We start from the raw sequence: 17,811 nt of genomic DNA, 5'->3' as shown, positions 1-17,811 counted from the left end.
TATACGACACACAGTTATATATACAGTACTGTGCAAAAGTTTTATGCAGGTGTGACAAAATGCTGTAAATTAAGAATGCTTTCAAAAGTAGACAGGTTAATACATTATATTTATCAATGAACTAAATGCAAAGTGAGTGAACAGAAGAAAAATCTAAATCAAATCCATATTTGGTGTGACGACTCTTTGTCTTCAAAACAGCATCAATTCTTCTAGGTACACTTGCACACAGGTTTTGAAGAACTCGGCAGGTAGGTTGACCCAAACATCTTGGAGAACTAACCACAGTTCTTCTGTGGATTTAGGCAGCCTCAGTTGCCTCAGTTGTAATCCCAGACAGACTCGATTAAATTTGGGGCCAATCAGATGCTTCCCTGATGGTATTGCATGATGGATAAGTATCTGCCAGTACGTCTCAGTATTGAGGAGACCATTCATTCTGACCAAATCCCCAACACCATTTACAGAAATGAAGCCCCAAACTTGAAAGGAACCTCCACCATGCTTCACTGTTGCCTGCAGACATTCATTTGTGTACCGCTCTCCGGCCCTTCAGCAAACAAACTGCCTTCTGATACAGCCAGATATTTCATTAGTCCAGAGCACCTGATGCCATTTTTCTGCAACACAGTTTCCTGTGTTTTCGTGCATAGTTGAGTCGCTTGGCCTTGTTGCCACATCAGAGGTATGGCTTTTTGGCCACAAGTCTTCTATGAAGGCCACTTCTGACCAGACTTCTCCGGACAGTAGATGGGTGTACCAGGGTCCCACTGTTTTCAATTCTGAGCTGATGGCACTGATATCTTCTGATTTCTGAAAGTAAACATGATATGTCTTTCATCTGCTGCAGTAAGTTTCCTTGGCCGACCACTGAGTCTACGGTCCTCAACGTTGCCCGTTTCTTTGTGCTGCTTCAGAAGAGCTTGGACAGCACATCCGAAAACCCCTGTCTGCCTTGAAATTTCTGCCTGGGAGAGACCTTGCTAATGCAGTATAACTACCTTGTGTCTTGTTGCTGTGCTCAGTCTTGCCATGGTGTATGACTTTTGACAGTAAACTGTCTTCAGCAACCTCACCTTGTTAGCTGAGTTTGGCTGTTCCTGACCCAGTTTTATTCCTCCTACACAGCTGTTTCTGTTTCAGTTAATGATTGTGTTTCAACCTACATATTGAATTGATGATCATTAGCACCTGTTTGGTATAATTGTTTAATCATACACCTGACTATATGCCTACAAAATCCCTGACTGTGTGCAAGTGTACCTAGAAGAATTGATGCTGTTTTGAAGGCAAAGGGTGGTCACACCAAATATTGATTTGATGTAGATTTTTCATCTGTTCACTCACTTTGCATTTAGTTCATTGATACATATAATGTATTAACATGTCTATTTTTGAAAGCATTCTTACTTTACAGCATTTTTTCATACCTGCCTAAAACTTTTGTACATTACTATATATATATATATATATATATATATATATATATATATACTATAATTTTTTCTTAAATCTGCATCTCTACATGTATGGCATTCCATTCATATTTTTATTTGGAATTTGGTAGGAATGTTGTCAGTAGTTTATAGAATAAAACTAAAATGTTCATTTTACCCAAACACATACCTATAAATAGCAAAACCAGAGAAACTGATAATTTTGTAGTGGTCTCTTATGTTTTTCCAGAGCTGTATATATATATTACCCTTCAATAACCTTGGCACTTCACTGCAGAGTTATTTGCCCATATTACATCAAAACCTGACCCACCTGCCAATGGCACATTAAAACCCGAACACTTGGCTGCAGCTTTCAGTCTGCCAGAGACCTACTGCTTCTACCCAATCAACCCACCATCACATATTGAGTTTGTATATTGTTGATGGAGATAGGCTGAAATTTGTATTTAATCCAGGCCAATCATACTCAAATGATTTTAATGAAAAGCCAAGTATTTTCATGTTCCCTGTGACATTCTTGCTGGAGTGCTTCCCCTCTAATGGCTTTGCGCTTTCAGTTTCTCATCTTTTAAGACTGAATCAGATGGGGCAGTTTAACTCCAGCAATAATATTTAAACACTTCTTTAAATTCTTTATGAGAGTTTCTTGGTTCCATTTAATGCATCAAATGGTACAGCAGGTTGCATTACACAGTTGAACTTTTCAACTAAAGTCATTTTGGCAAGCATACATATATGAATACAAGTTGATAAAAAAAAATCACACACAAACACACAAAACAAAAGCATATATCCTTTCTCATAGAAACCAGAATCTGTCTGATTAAATCTATTATAGAATAGAATGTAAACCTGTGTTTAATCAATGGGATGATAATGTTGTATTTAATCCCATGCTGAATGAGGAATGGGCTGTCCATCATATAAACAAGTCACCGATGATTCAACTTTCATTAATATTCAAATGTCTATTCTTTGTTGTAAAATGTTCTTATTGTCACACTGCTTAATAATCCGTCTTTCATGTGTGTATTTGGTTAAATCAATTAAGTTAAGCAGGCTACATGACCAAGAAACTTTTAAAAGACATTTACAACTCCATACAGTATGTTGTCTCAGGCTGGCAATTTCATGAGGAGACCATTTCACTCTTTTGTTTCTTTCATACAATTTCTCATCTAAATGACCTGCCATGTTCTCTAGGATCAATCTTGAAAACATATAATGATGTGGCTAACACTCACACCCTTGACTCAATTCAATAAGGACTAGAAATAATAAGAATTAAAAAGGTTCAAATGTGACATCTTCTGTAGTATTTTTCCAATCACATTAAACATGATGCATCATCAAACAGATGAAAGATCTGATTTATAGATGGGCAGAGTACTCAAATACATAGCACTGAGTCATAATCCACTGACATCTTAATTAGAATTGGATGTCAGTTCCACTTTTTGGAAATGAACATGGCCAGAATGAGTTGCATATGACATATTAAGGACAAGGCTTAATCGAACTCTCACTGATATAATATTATAGTATTTTTGAAGAGTGCATCCCCTTAATGGCTGTTCCTTTCAATGATTGTGATATTGTTTTTACAGATATGGTCAGCTTTGGAGTTTCCTGCACTGTAATTGAATTATTTAATCCATAGCTCCTAACGTGTTGCACTGACTAGTTGAGTTTAAGATGAAGTATTCAAGTCTGCCCTAACTGTGGAATTGAGGTCAGACAGCTATAGCAAAGAAAATGAATAAAAAAGGCTACAAATCCACATTTTAAAATGAGATCATCAACACTTTGAGTCCATACTTATACTAACTCCATCTTTCATTTTGCCAGTTCTTAAGTATCTATGTGTTGCTGGCAATGTTGCATATTTTGGGATGCCTCACTGCATCTGTAACTTGTATCTGTATGAAACACTCTCTAAAATAAAAATAAAAATGTTATGTGTAACTGTTTAAAAAAATATAACTGGACTTCAAATTAAACAAATATATAATGTATAAATACATACCATAGGTCAGCAGTTTAATAAAACAACATTTACAAAAATCCATGCTTGATACTGCAAGTCAAGAAAAATTACCCTCAGATTTCAAGGTTCTGAGTCACTAACAGTCAATGGGAAAGTAAATGCAACATTAAAAATGCAAAGTTTACAGTTATCTTGAAGAGGCCTAAAAGTGCAACACATGATGGCTGCTTCACACAATGTGACAGATAGAAAATGATCTGGTACCTAGAAGCTTTGTTGCACTCCAATACAATCTCTTTGACTGCTTATTTAAGCATTTAGGCATGAAAGAGACATTTGCATGCCATTATCACACCCCAAACTGAATTATTAGTCGCAAAAAGAAAAGTGGCCATTTCAAAACCTCTAGCAACGATGACAAATTGGGACATAAAAGGAAGAATTGTATTGTACTGTACACACTTTGTAACTGTATCATGACTAAGTTATTTAACAGAAGTAGCCTGCAATAAATGAACCTATTTAATATCATGTTTCATATTATATATATATCGATACATCACCATCATCAGCCTATATCAATCCACGGCTGGATGAAGGCCTTGCCAAATTGGTTGTCTTCATCTGCAAAGTTTATGATTTTATCTTCCCATCTTTTATGTGGCCATCTGTAACATTTTTGCATTTAGTGACCCAGTTTCAGAACCATAAGTGAGCATTGGTAGTATGCCGTGATCAAATACTTTTCTCTTCAGGCAAATGGCTAGATTTCCCTTAAACAGTGTTTCCACTGTGTCTTTCAAATGCACAAATTCCATTTCCACTCTTCTTTTGATGTATTTCATAATATCTCTGTCTATGCTATATACACTCCCTTTGCCTGTTTTACATTTTGTTGTGTTACAACCTGAAATTTGCATGCATATAAATGGGATATTTTTTCCCCCTCTTTGATTTACACAACCCACTCCAAACATTTCAATGTGGGAAAAATGTGGGGGTGAAAAACAAATCAGTTAAAAATAAAAACCTGAAAAGTCTTCATTAGAGAAGTATTCAGCCCCTTTACCATTACACTCCTAAATAAGCTCATGTATAATTGCCTTCAGTGTTCACATAATAAGTTGAATGGAGTCCATCTGTGTGCAAAGCTTTACATTATTTCAGTTTAAAAACACCCATCTCTGTAAGGTCCCAGAATTTGGTAGTGCTTTCAAAGCAAAGATACTACCATAAAGAGCAAGGAGCTTTTAAAACAACTCTGGGATAAAGTTGTGGAAAGGCACAGATGAGGGGAGGGGTATATAAAGATTTCAAAGGCATTAAATAACCGGAGCATAGTCAAGTGATGTGAAAGATATACGGCACCACCCAGCAGGCTGTCCTCCCAAACTGAGTAGCTGGGTAAGAAGAGCAATGGTCAGAGAATGTACAGCATGCCATGGCTGAGATGGGAGAAACTGTCCATGTGTCATACATGTCCCTGTATGCAAGAGTGGCAAGAAGGAAGCCATTTCTGAAAACAATCCCATATAAACTCCCACCTAAGTATGTGGGAAAAGATTCCGTGGTCCAATGAAACAAAAATTTTACTATTTAGCCAAAATGCTAAGTGTTATGTCTAGCACAAACCCAACACAGCACATCACCCAAGTAACACCATCCCTACTGTGAAGCATGGTTGTGACAGCATCATGATATGGGGATACATTGCAGTAGCAGGGACTGGGAAGCTTGTCAGAGTAGGAGGCAAAATGGATGGAGCTAAATACAGGTATATATTTGAGGAAAACCTACATCAGTCTGCAAAAGACCTAAGACTGGCATAGAGATTAATACACACACACACACACACACACACACACACACACACATGCACACATGCACACGCACATACGCACGCACACTTTTTGATTCTGGGCCAGTCAAAAAACTTTTTGACATACTGTGAGATTTCATATGGGATGATATCCAAAAGGTTGTCTCAGCAACAAAGATGTACTTAAAATATCATTCTGTATTTAACTGAGAGTGAGAGTCACTTTTTTTTTTAATTAACAGTAAATAATCAGAAGTGAGTAATCACTTTGATGCAATACAATTCAACTCAAGGCATAGGCTATCTGATAAAACCATAGCATTAACACATCTTAAGATTTAAAAACATTAACTTAATCATTTTCAGCACATTAACTCTTTTTTAGGTTATACAGGAAACATGTAAACATATGTCATAAAAAAAAGTAAACCATAACAACAATGTTGTAACTCATTTATGATATCAATTCAATTAAATTAATTAACATTTCAACAGAGTAAAAAGTATAATGACCGTTTTGATATCATAACATTTTAAATATAGAGGAATTATGCTATTTTTGAACTTGGATTTATATATTCTCTTAAAATATGCAAATGGCTTCATGACATGAACATAAATTAAAACAAAACAATAATGACCATGTTGACATCTCATTTGTTATTTAAGAACATCCACAAATATGCATTAAACTACAGAAATAATGTTATAAATATGTTATTGTGTTGTTAAAACAACATGACAATGTAAATGTGATGCCTACACACTCAAAAATTCTCCTAAAAACAATAAAAGTATAAGGAAGTCACTCCAGATAATGAGTCACATTGTTGGATAACAGAAAGTGATAGTTTTTCGGTATGACAAAGTCGTTTTCCAGTACGACAAAATACAAGTATACATGAATCAGGCAATTACTTAACCATTTATATAAATGTATTACTTTGACCTACAACTAAACTATTCAATGTCATCTCTCACATTAAATATACATAAAACAAAACTATTATATTATCGTTTTTTTTTATTAGATTTTGTAACATTTTTGAATTGAAGGTGTAGACAGTTATCCGGTATGACATTTTGGATGATTAGACATTAATAGCTCCTAAAATTTTAAATATTCATGAAAAATACTCCTATCAGTGAATACTACGGAAGCATATTGCTGCCACATGAAAAAAAAAATAATAATACAGGTTTACCAAAGAAAAAAACAAATGCAAGCGTGTTGCTGCCAGGTTTTTTTTTTTTTTTTCATGTGGCAACAATATGCTTCCGTAGAATACAAATAGGAGTGTTGAGACATATTATTCAGTTTTAATAACAAATAAATACATGTTATATTTGTAATATGTTTGGGACACCAAAATACATGTGTCACGTCATTGACCCAGTTACTCATAAGTACAGTGTAACTGTGCATTATTACAATGTACTTTATGTGTAAAAATGATTAACAGTATATGTAAGTACACAATTGTAACTACATTGTTTCTTAAATGCACATGTGATTACATATAAAACTTCCCAATTTTGCATTTCAAAAAGCAAAATATGTTTTGAAAATTAGTGACTACAGTTGTGTAACAGTGGTTAAATTGGCTTAGATTGGCTTACGCTAATATAATAATATGAAATGATACTTTTTTCATGGTTTGTTGTAGAATTTGTACAAGTCTACAAGTAAAACCTGATGACAGAATTCCATGAAAACCTGCAGATTACCAAAAACAAAAATCAAGATAAAGACACCAAAACCTGCCAAATCCATCAACAAAGGTATAGTCAGCCAGTGTCTGTCAAAATGTATCATTCAAGTTCTGCATAAACATACAGTGGCAGAGCTAAATCAAGAACTGTCACCCTGTGGAACTGAAGCCTGATTTAAAGATATCCTCTGAGAATCCTATCATTCTGAGGTAAGAAAAGCAATGTGTTTCCTCACTACTGCATTAACCTGGGTGACCCAGCAAGCCTTCCTGTAATCTCTAATCTTGTGACAAATGTCTCTCAGCTTGACAGGTCTCAAACCATGTGTGGCAAAGCAGTTGTGAGTGGCTGAAACTCTGTAAGAATGAATCTGCCCGAGTTGGTTAAAAAACATCAGTGATCCTAAATTACATATGTTATGTTAAAGTGACATTTATATACAAGTAATTGCTTGTTATCTTAAATTTTGATCTTGAATTTTGAGTCTTGAGTTTAGACCTTAATGCAACCTGAATCATGTCTTCTTATTAGCCTTTCGTGCATTCTATGGAAATGGTTTGCAAAATAAACCAATCAAAATTCATATTTAGAAATATTATTATTATTGGTTGTCAGTATCATTAGTATTATACTGCATTTATATTATATTCAGCTAAAACAATAGGTTGCCAAAAAGGAAGCACTGCCCAAGGGTTGCAAGGTCGCACAGGAGTCCTAGCTCCCGGCAAAAGAGGATGAACCTGCGCAGACATCACATTTTATAACAAAACCATCGCAAGGGAGGAGGCAGCGAGCTGATAAGGGAGCCTGCCCCGAGGCGACCACTAGAGGGCCTCGGCAACACAACTCCAGGCAGGAGCCACAGAGGCTCCTTGGGGTTGTCCAGGAGTGAGGACTGCAGTCACACTCTACTAGGAACTGTCTGCAATCAGCATATGCAAAGCGGGGCTAAAAAGGTAAACTCTTACGCCCTCCGCTTATAATAGCAAGGTCGTCTGTTCTGTTAGTGCATCTAGGAGCGAGGCCGTATATCTGCTTGCACAATATATGGCGCAGGAAATCAAGCAACTTGTGCACCCTCCACGCATTAACATGGTAGTGGACCCCTGGTCCTGCAGGAGTGGGGCCACAGACCCACTGAATAACACACAGCTGGCCATTCAACTGAGTAGCCATAACTGGACATAACAGTATACACAATGTGGCAGCAGGAACATTCATGCTGCCTCTGTGCAGCACAGGAGAAATCACGTTCACTGAACGGTACAGAGCAGCCAGCTCCACTGTGCTGTCATAACAACTATACACATCGCGGGGTGCAGGAAGCAGATCATGCACCACCACGTGACACGGGAGCAGTTGTCACTTATTAGCGCAGCTAATGCAGGATCTACTATGACAATCAAACCATAAACATTGTGGCGTGCAGGAAAACCGTTCATGCACTCTCTGCATAACATGGAGCATTGGCCGCTTGCTCCACTAGCCCAGCTAGGAGCGAGGCCACACCAGCTCTACAATGTCATTCAAACAAACTATATACACCACGGGGCGCAGGAACCAACTTATGCGCCACCCGCGGAACACAGAAGCAGTTGATGCCTGCTGATTAGACCAGCTAACGCAGGGCAACATTAGCTCTACTGTGCTGACAAATGAACTATGTACACAGCGGAATACGAGAGCCCGCTCAAGTGCTTACCACTGAGGACAGCAACAGAGGTCTCTAGCTCTATGGCACACAGCCAGAGCGGCCACAGACCTGTTGACCAAGGAACTATGTACACAGCGAGGCAGCGAGAACAACTTGAGCGCCATCATCTGAATACAGCGTCAGTGAGCTCTATTCTACCAGAATGGAGCCACAGTCCTGCTGTTTACATATTTTTAAATGCTCTATTTGTGAACCAAAACTGAAACCGAAAGCGCAGCCGGAGTTCCGGTGTGTGGACGGACATCGAATCGGACAGCGAATCGAAATTAGCTATAACTAATAAGACACACAACAGAGACAGAGATGTAGCGAAACGTTGGTGAAGTCAGCCAGCCAAAATACATTTTTTTTAAGGTCTAATATAACACACAGACACAGAAAGCTCAAGTTCTCGGGTCCAGCGAAATGGCAAAAGAGGACGATCCTGCACTGACATCACGTTTTTTGGAACAGGAAGTGGGAAGGGACCTGTTCTGAGTGATGAGCACAGGGGCCAATGGCAGCTTTGATAGAGTGATGTTTTTGATCTGGTTCCTATGGAAGTGTGCAGAAACCCCTCCCCCTTGCAGTGCTTCCAACTTGAAAGATAACTAATTGTTTGGTGGAAGATTGATCTAAATGTCTCATCCGTCACATCTTAACTTGCACTAGAACATTCATAAAATGTTAATTCCACAATGGATTGCAATTAACATATTATAGATATTAATAGATTAAAGATGTTCCCAGGCAGAAATAACACAGTAAACAAAACTGTTCAAATCCTTTCAAAATGAAGGCTTGAAGCAATTCTCCTTTCCCCTTGGGAGAGGTTTTTAATAGTAAATGGTCATAATAAACAGAAACATGTTTTCCATAGACTTCAAAGCAATAAATAATACATTCATAATGTAAAGAGGGAAAAAAAGAAAGGCGGGTAATGTCAAACATCTCAAGAACAAAATGAAGTGCTCCATGAATACAGATGATGATTTTTATTTGTTAAGCTGCACCTATGGGTAAGTGGTGACCAAATGATCCATGCTTTGCAGTTTCAGTGTATAGAGAAAGAATATAGGCTTTATATGTCTACAATATGCACATGCATGCCTTTAATATTTCCGTTCACAATACAAAACCTGAGGAATTTCAAGAACAGTCACTGATATTATCCCAGCGGAGGTGAACTTCATGTTGAGGAGCCTTTAATTAATTAGCTATTTTTTCCAGAGATATTTCTACGAAGTACAATGGATTGATACCGAACATACTGTATATGTCACAAACTCAAACTGGATACATTTAAAAGCCTAAATCATAATGAAAATTACATTTACTCATGAGCATATCACAAATATCAATACTACATTTGTTTCTAAAATGATATTGTATATGTGGCAGGACATTTTATTAGAAAGAGAACAAATTGGGTCAGTTTGTATTATTGGGTATTATTAAACATGTTGGCAATAGCATTTCATTTCAGTAATAATGTGTTAATTTACACATTCAGGAGTGTGATTAATTACCATATTTGGTGTTTTTCACAGACTCAGACACAGAATGCATTGACTTTAAGAACACATATTTTGGATAGAATTTCATTACATTAACCTAATTGCATTAGGTTTTAGAGTGCAGAGTACTAATTAAGCATTTATTCTTCAGGTTTCATTTTATGTAATGACATGAGTTTCAACCCCTACAAATAATCTGTTTGATTATTCAAAATAATAGTGTTTCCTTTATGTTGATAATTATCATAAACTATCATCTATTTTAATAGTGACTCTTATCATCATTTTTGTGGTAGGGAAGAATACATTACAATGTGGTATAAACCTAAAGCCAAGAGCACAATGTCATAATTGTAAATATTTGTTTCGGGGGAACTCTGAGGCCACTTTCACTTTAAGGAATGTACTGGAGGGAAAAACAAAGTTTTAGGAGAGCAGTTACAGAGTCTATTTTCCTTTGATTTTCCAAGGGCCATGTGTGCAGCTTCTGGGGTGATTGACAAGCTTATACTTTACTATAGGCAAGACCAAGTTGATATGTATCTCAAGAATGCTCAAATATATTCATTGAAATGTCAACCAAGGCAAACCATATGGCAATACAAATTCCCAAAAGGAATATCTTGTCTTAAGGCCGCAGTCAGCAAAAATGTGTAATCACAGTTCACCACTGTCAGAAGAAATGTGATCCAAGCAAGAGGAATAACATGAACTGGCAGGCCAGTGAAAGGCATCTAATGACATTACCTGCTATCTACCTGCTGGCTTTTCTTTAATGCTACCAGCTTACTTAGTTGTATGGCTTACTTGAAGGAGTAGTTGGTGTTCAAGTTCCTGCCAGGAGCACCATGGATCCAAATGATCTAATAAAGGAAAAGGAAAAGTGATTGTATTGCTCATTTCACCTCACAGAGAACACTGACCGTTTAATCGATGCTTTCTCAGTAGATACAGCAATAATTTCTTCTTTGAGAAATGGTTTTAAGAATATGTTTGGGTTAAGCTGCAAATTTGGCACAGCCTGCTTCTTAAAATCTTTTGCATATTTTGCAAAGTAAATTAATGAGCCATTATGCTCAAGGGGATTTATCAGACAAATGTAACATCTCTCCAGGTCATTCTTGTATCCAAGAAAAAAGAAATAAAACATGCTGACCTCAGAAAGCTGGCACATACAACAGTTTGCCTTTAAGACTCTTAATTTAAACAGAAATTTCATCACATTTGACTATCCTAATATGGAACAGAGGACAGTGACTAATATATGACCTGTAAAAGTCTATTATCCTTTCATGAAGCATTATTTAACTTATATTTAAGTTAATACATTAGCTATAACACTGTATTAGCCTGTTCCTTTTTGAGTTAGTCTGAAGGATATTTACCACTCCCTTATACACTCATCTGGGAAGTGCAATCTAGATTTAAAGAATTACTTTGTCCGAACAATATCTTCTTTTTACAACAATCAGTGTTTTGTACGTGTATTTAACCAATGCTTATCCATTCATCATCCATTATTTACTGTATGTAGTGTTTATCATTTATTTAAAATACTTTGTTCTCAGAACTGGCACTAAAGACTCTGAGGATGTTTTTTTTCTTTTGCCACACCTGGCACTAATAAACATGCAGTCATGGTCTCTTAGTAATAGCCCCGGGTCTTTTGATCCAATCACCGTCAGCACCCCTCCCCAGCTCGTACCGGAGAAATCATCGCCAACACCCCTAAACCCACCTCCCCGCTCGTACCGGAAAAATCACCGTCAGCCCCGGGTGACCGGGATCAAGCCCGGTTAAAACCTCAAGTCTAACGACGCCCCTGGTAGATAGTAGCCAATGAGGAACAGTTATGTCTGGCACTTATAAATGTTATTAAACACACATGTCAGGTTTTCATCTACTGACAATTGACTATTGATCATGTGGGTTTGTTTTCCAAATAACTTTAAAAATTATTAATAGCATAACCAGTTATGAAATCATAAGATCGCAGTTTGTTGTTTTGACCTTTCAGGTTCAGAAGATGAGCATTGGATGGTTTCTAAATATGCAAAATTACATTTGAAATGGAGTGCGTCTTATATGCTGTTGCCATGTTGGATTACAGCACTGATTCTGATTAACAGCCGTGTGAGTCTCACTGGGCCTATTTATTTCAGATATGAACCCCCTTCCTACTTCAGTTTAAGACTGGTTTGATAGTACACAAGTGGGAGACACAAAATCGGCTTTGGTATACATTAATTAATTCATACAGGAAACATTTGATGCAAATGAAAGTTACGTGTCGTCCTCTGATGCCTGACATTATCCCCACTGAAATGTTATGGTGTGAACTTGACAGGAGAAGGGAAAAGAGGATTGAATCAGAATGCTTAGCTAGATGACTAGTAGTAAATGGGGAATAGGAGGTGAAATACTGTTTAATTTCTGTGACAGTTATTTGCATTCTTTAGATGCTGAAATACAGGTAAGTGTTTCTTCGGTAACACTTTACAATAGATCTCCCTAATTACAGTGTATTAACATAGTAGGTACTCAGTAACTACATGTTAGTTACTCATAAGAACAGTGTAATTATGCATTTGTTAACATGTACTTAATGTTTAAAAAGTGGGTCATGCCCGGCAGGGGCGTAGGTTTCGTTTCAGAACTGGAAGGGACACTGTCAATATTGAGGGGAACGCTGTCAATATTGGGGGGGATGTGTCCCCTACACCTATGGAGCCGGGCATACAATGGTCGGGGGGACAATTTAAGGTTAAAGGACCCTGTCCCCACCTAAACCTATGCTTATGATGCCTGGTATAGCTCCAAAGACATCCTTACTAGACAAAGGTGTACTTACATATACCGTTAATCATTTCTACAAATTAAGTACATGTTAAAAAATGCATAATTACACTGTTCTTATGAGTAACTAAGATCTAGTTACTGAGTATCTACTATGTAACTAGGGAGACATATTGTAAAGTGTTACCGTTTCTTCTTATGGCCAAGTTTATACAGAACATCAAGGTTAACCAACTGACAATGCTTACAGTGAATAGAAAAACATACTGCAAGGGACAATTAATGTGATGCTCGTGAACAATCATGCATTATTATTAATTATGTTTTTTTTTGCAAATATATATGTTACAAAGGGCCAGATTAAATCAAAACTTTGACCCACCTGCTAATAGCAAACTACAAACCTGTACATCATAGCGGTTACATTTATGATTAGAAGGAAGTGGCATCTTACAAAAAAAAAGGCCACAACTGAGTACAGTTCTGTAGTTTTCTATTAGTGGGTGGGTTAGGCCAGGATTAAATCTAAACTTTTACCCACCTGCTAATAGAAAACTACAGATCTGTACTCAGTTGTGGCTTCATTTTTGGTAAGATGCCACTTCCTTCTAATCATAAATATAACCGCTATAATGCACAATTCTGTAGTTTTCTATTAGTGGGTGGGTCAAAGTTTTGATTTAATCCGGCCCAACATTTATGTTAAGAATTCAGTATTTTATATACATTATTCTGGGAATCAGTGATCTTTTTGGTTTGTTACTCTGATGTTAACACATTATGAGATCTTACTGATAAATTAGGTATTGAGATAATCTAACAAAAAATAATATTATTTGTTATTTATTTTTTAGCAGACACCCTAGTCCAGAGCAATTTACAAAATTAGAACAATACAAAGTGCAATAATACAGTGCAGTTCAAGGCATAATACATTTTACAAATTCAAATTGTATACGAGATATACAGTAAACAATATATAAGGTCTTACATCCTGGATTGTAAAAGCTGGTAAGAGCAGACAAGATGTTAAGTCACAGTCAAGGGCCAAGGGAAAGGGAGCATAGGGGAGATCAAAAATATTGATTAAGATGTATTAGAAGTAAATTGGTAGTAGTTGCATGTCCCTTTAAATAATTGTCCATAGTTGCTGCAACTTAATCAAAAGATTATTAATCAAAAAGTGGTTAAATTAAGCAGACTACATGGCCACCTTGCACAAGCAAGAATGAAGTACAGTCTTAGAAAGCATTTCACACAAATGCAGGGTCCTAGTTATAGTCATAAATAATTATAGTGGTACTTTGGGCAACTTGTGCCAAAAAAAGCATACAAAAAGTACTGCAAATAGTGCAGCACATGCAAAATGTATTTGAATTCAATATTAGTTCACAAAAAATTTATAGATAAAGCCTGTCATGTGGGTAAAATCATTTTTGTCTTTTGTTTGCTTTACTAAAATGTTATAAATAAATACATACATAGATAAAAATTGTCCAATAGATAAGAAACCCAATATTGTGTGTACCCTGATTAAAAGTGCAAAGAAGTTTTCATTGGGTGGCCTCTTTCTACGAATGAAATCTTAACAGTAGATGTTATAATCATGACTTATAAAGAACATATTTTAAATGCATGTTTTTTTAGTTTTTTAGTTTTTGTTTGTTTTATTAACATTCTGATAAAAACAGACTGTGATTATATTTTGTCAAAAATAACTTCAATATAATAAGACTCATTGGCGTTTCAATGAATACGGTATTTCTCAGGAAAGTAAATTACTTTTTCCTTTCTAGTTATTTTTCTCCTTCTTTTTTATGTGAAGTTATTAGATTCTGAATGTGTCAAGAGAAGAAAAAATATACCAGTATAAAAGTTAATGAAAAAAGCATAGCCCTATGTGATATAAAAGCTACACATGTATTCACCTTTCACTCAGTGCAAATAAAGCAAAAGTGAAGCCCAGGTTTCCTTACATTACCTTATTGGAATGAAAACTGTAAAAACATCAAATATAATAAGATAAATAAAGCCCAGTGCAGATTACAGTTGTAGAATTATTTTGACGGTATAACCCTGTATCCAAAATTAATTAAAAACTGAAGACAGGCATAACAGATACAAATAAGTTAAACAGAAGATATGTGCTGAAAACCACAAGGGACCTTTATGCTTTTCTGTAGCTAATATATGTTTGAGTTGTTGTAATGTGTAACTTCCAACTGGGTTCAGGTCAAAAAATCTTTCAGTATCTCAGTGGGTCTGCAGCGAGTCTGAAAAAACATAAAAGGGTGCAGTACCATTTCAGAAAAATCAAATAAAAAAAGCTTTGTACAAGGCAAATAACTTAACATTGAATCTATATCCTATAACTGTTGTAGATGTTATCTGTGAGTTTCTTCAGACTTTCACAAGAAATGTAATTCTTGTGCTTCCACTTATTATACCTTCATTTTGATTTAGAACTAATAAAACATTCCTCAATGCATAACTAATACCTTAGTACTGGGGTATTGGTATTTCTTTGTGATATTATGTTGTTCGGCCTACATTATGGTGTAAATGTGTGGTATCCATAGTGTTGTACAGTGTGAAAAATTATATTAAATAGAACATTAATACATGCACACAAAAATATTGAAGCATTCACAGTTTAGAGACCTAAATATAACTGAGGCAGGTACCATATACAGCCCCCTCTTTGTATAGTATTTTGTATGATATATATTGAGGTTTTTAAAGTGGCATTCTAAAGAAATTTGTTGGCATGTTTTTTTTTTTTTTATTGTATTTTTATACATGCTGATATATTTTATTTAAATGTATTATTCATTTTGTTAACAAGGCCAACAGAAGTATCTGGCATGGTCTTACACATTTACCTAACAGCTGGCCAAAAAAAACCCAAACAAACAAACAAAAACAAAAACACCAGTACTCATTTCAGATGAGAAAGTGTGACAAATACTAAGGTTAAACCAACAGAATACTAACAGTACATATCATTTTCCTCTCACAGTGTTGGCATATGGTGTTAAAATGTTTATAACAAGATTAAGCAGGCATGGAAAGCCAAAGATAGCAGAAGGAAAGTTATTTAATTTCCCATACAGGATTAGTGTTATCTTATCCAAATGGTTTAAAACCGAGAGAAGATAAAATAAAATCATTGTGATGAAAAGGGGAGGGGAGAGTTGAATGACACTGTACTTCTTCAGTTTGTATTGTGTTTTTATTTTTAATGTCATGTATACAGGTGGAGTGGGTTCCACAGTCCTAGTATTTAATTTATATTAATTCTCTCTAGTCCAATAGAGTAAGAAGAGCTGATTGGCATCTGGCTCATGTCCAGCATTAACAGTTAAAAAGAGGAGAATACATTAATAAATACAAAAAACAAAAGAGAAACAACATCTAAAATAAGATTTGGGAATTATGGGAATGATCTTTAAATTATATTTTGTTGTGTGCGATTATAATATGTGAAGATTGTGAGAAACTTGTGTTTGAATTCGATGAGCTCAACTGTAAAATAATAAAACAGGGTGGATCCAATAATGGAAACCTAGAATTGAGCAGAGGGGCAGTAATTTGTTTTAAAAAGCAGAGTTGGATTTATATGGTACGAGGTTACTGGAAATCAGGCAAACTCTGAAGCAAAGTTATACAGAGTGAAAGAAAAAAAACATACAATTGCATCACCGAAACATGTCAAACTGCATTTTTCCATAATTTTACTTATATTCTAATAACAGTAGCCGATATTTTGAATCTGTTTGTGTGGAAAGCATTGTTTGTGATTCTAAATAGATTAGGGAGTATTTGTCCAGCTTTATGAGTTTATGAGTCTCTGCTTAGCATGACTGTTGGTTGGCCAGATTTGTAGATGGGAATAATCAAGGCCATTTTGCACTCCAAACCACATAAAGATATAAGCTGCAGTGATAGTCCTTACTGGTAGTATCTGATGAAGGCTGTGGCAAGTAAGAAAAGAGGTACATGGTTATATAATAGATATATTATTAAGTATTTACAGTTACTGTAAAATAGGTTTCTTATCATATAACTAATGGCGCTACATTTATATAGTGATTGCGAGGATTCTTTACTGGATATGCTATGGCCAGTCGATCATATTTTATAGAATTCATAAACTTCTGCTCTTCTATATACAGTGAGGGAAAAAAGTATTTGATCCACTGCTGATTTTGTACGTTTGCCCACTGACAAAGAAATGATCAGTCTATCATTTTAATGGTAGGTGTATTTTAACAGTGAGAGACAGAATAACAACAAACAATCCAGAAAAACGCATTTCAAAAAAGTTATAAATTGATTTGCATGTTAATGAGTGAAATAAGTATTTGACCCCTTCGACTTAGTACTTGGTGGCAAAACCCTTGTTGGCAATCACATAGGTCAGACGTTTCTTGTAGTTGGCCACCAGGTTTGCACACATCTCAGGAAGGATTTTGTCCCACTCCTCTTTGCAGATCCTCTCCAAGTCATTAAGGTTTTGAGGCTGACGTTTGGCAACTCGAACCTTCAGCTCCCTCCACAGATTTTCTATGGGATTAAGGTCTGGAGACTGGCTAGGCCACTCCAGGACCTTAATGTGCTTCTTCTTGAGCCACTCCTTTGTTGCCTTGGCTGTGTGTTTTGGGTCATTGTCATGCTGGAATACCCATCCACGACCCATTTTCAATCCCCTGGCTGAGGGAAGTTGGTTCTCACCCAAGATTTGACGCTACATCGTCCCTTTGATGCCGTGCAGTTGTCCTGTCCCCTTAGCAGAAAAACACCACCAAAGCATAATGTTTCCACCT

This window comes from Amia ocellicauda, chromosome 10 (assembly GCF_036373705.1).
Source record: "Amia ocellicauda isolate fAmiCal2 chromosome 10, fAmiCal2.hap1, whole genome shotgun sequence".
NCBI classification, from domain to species: Eukaryota; Metazoa; Chordata; class Actinopteri; order Amiiformes; family Amiidae; genus Amia; species Amia ocellicauda.
This window is presented reverse-complemented; position numbering follows the sequence as displayed.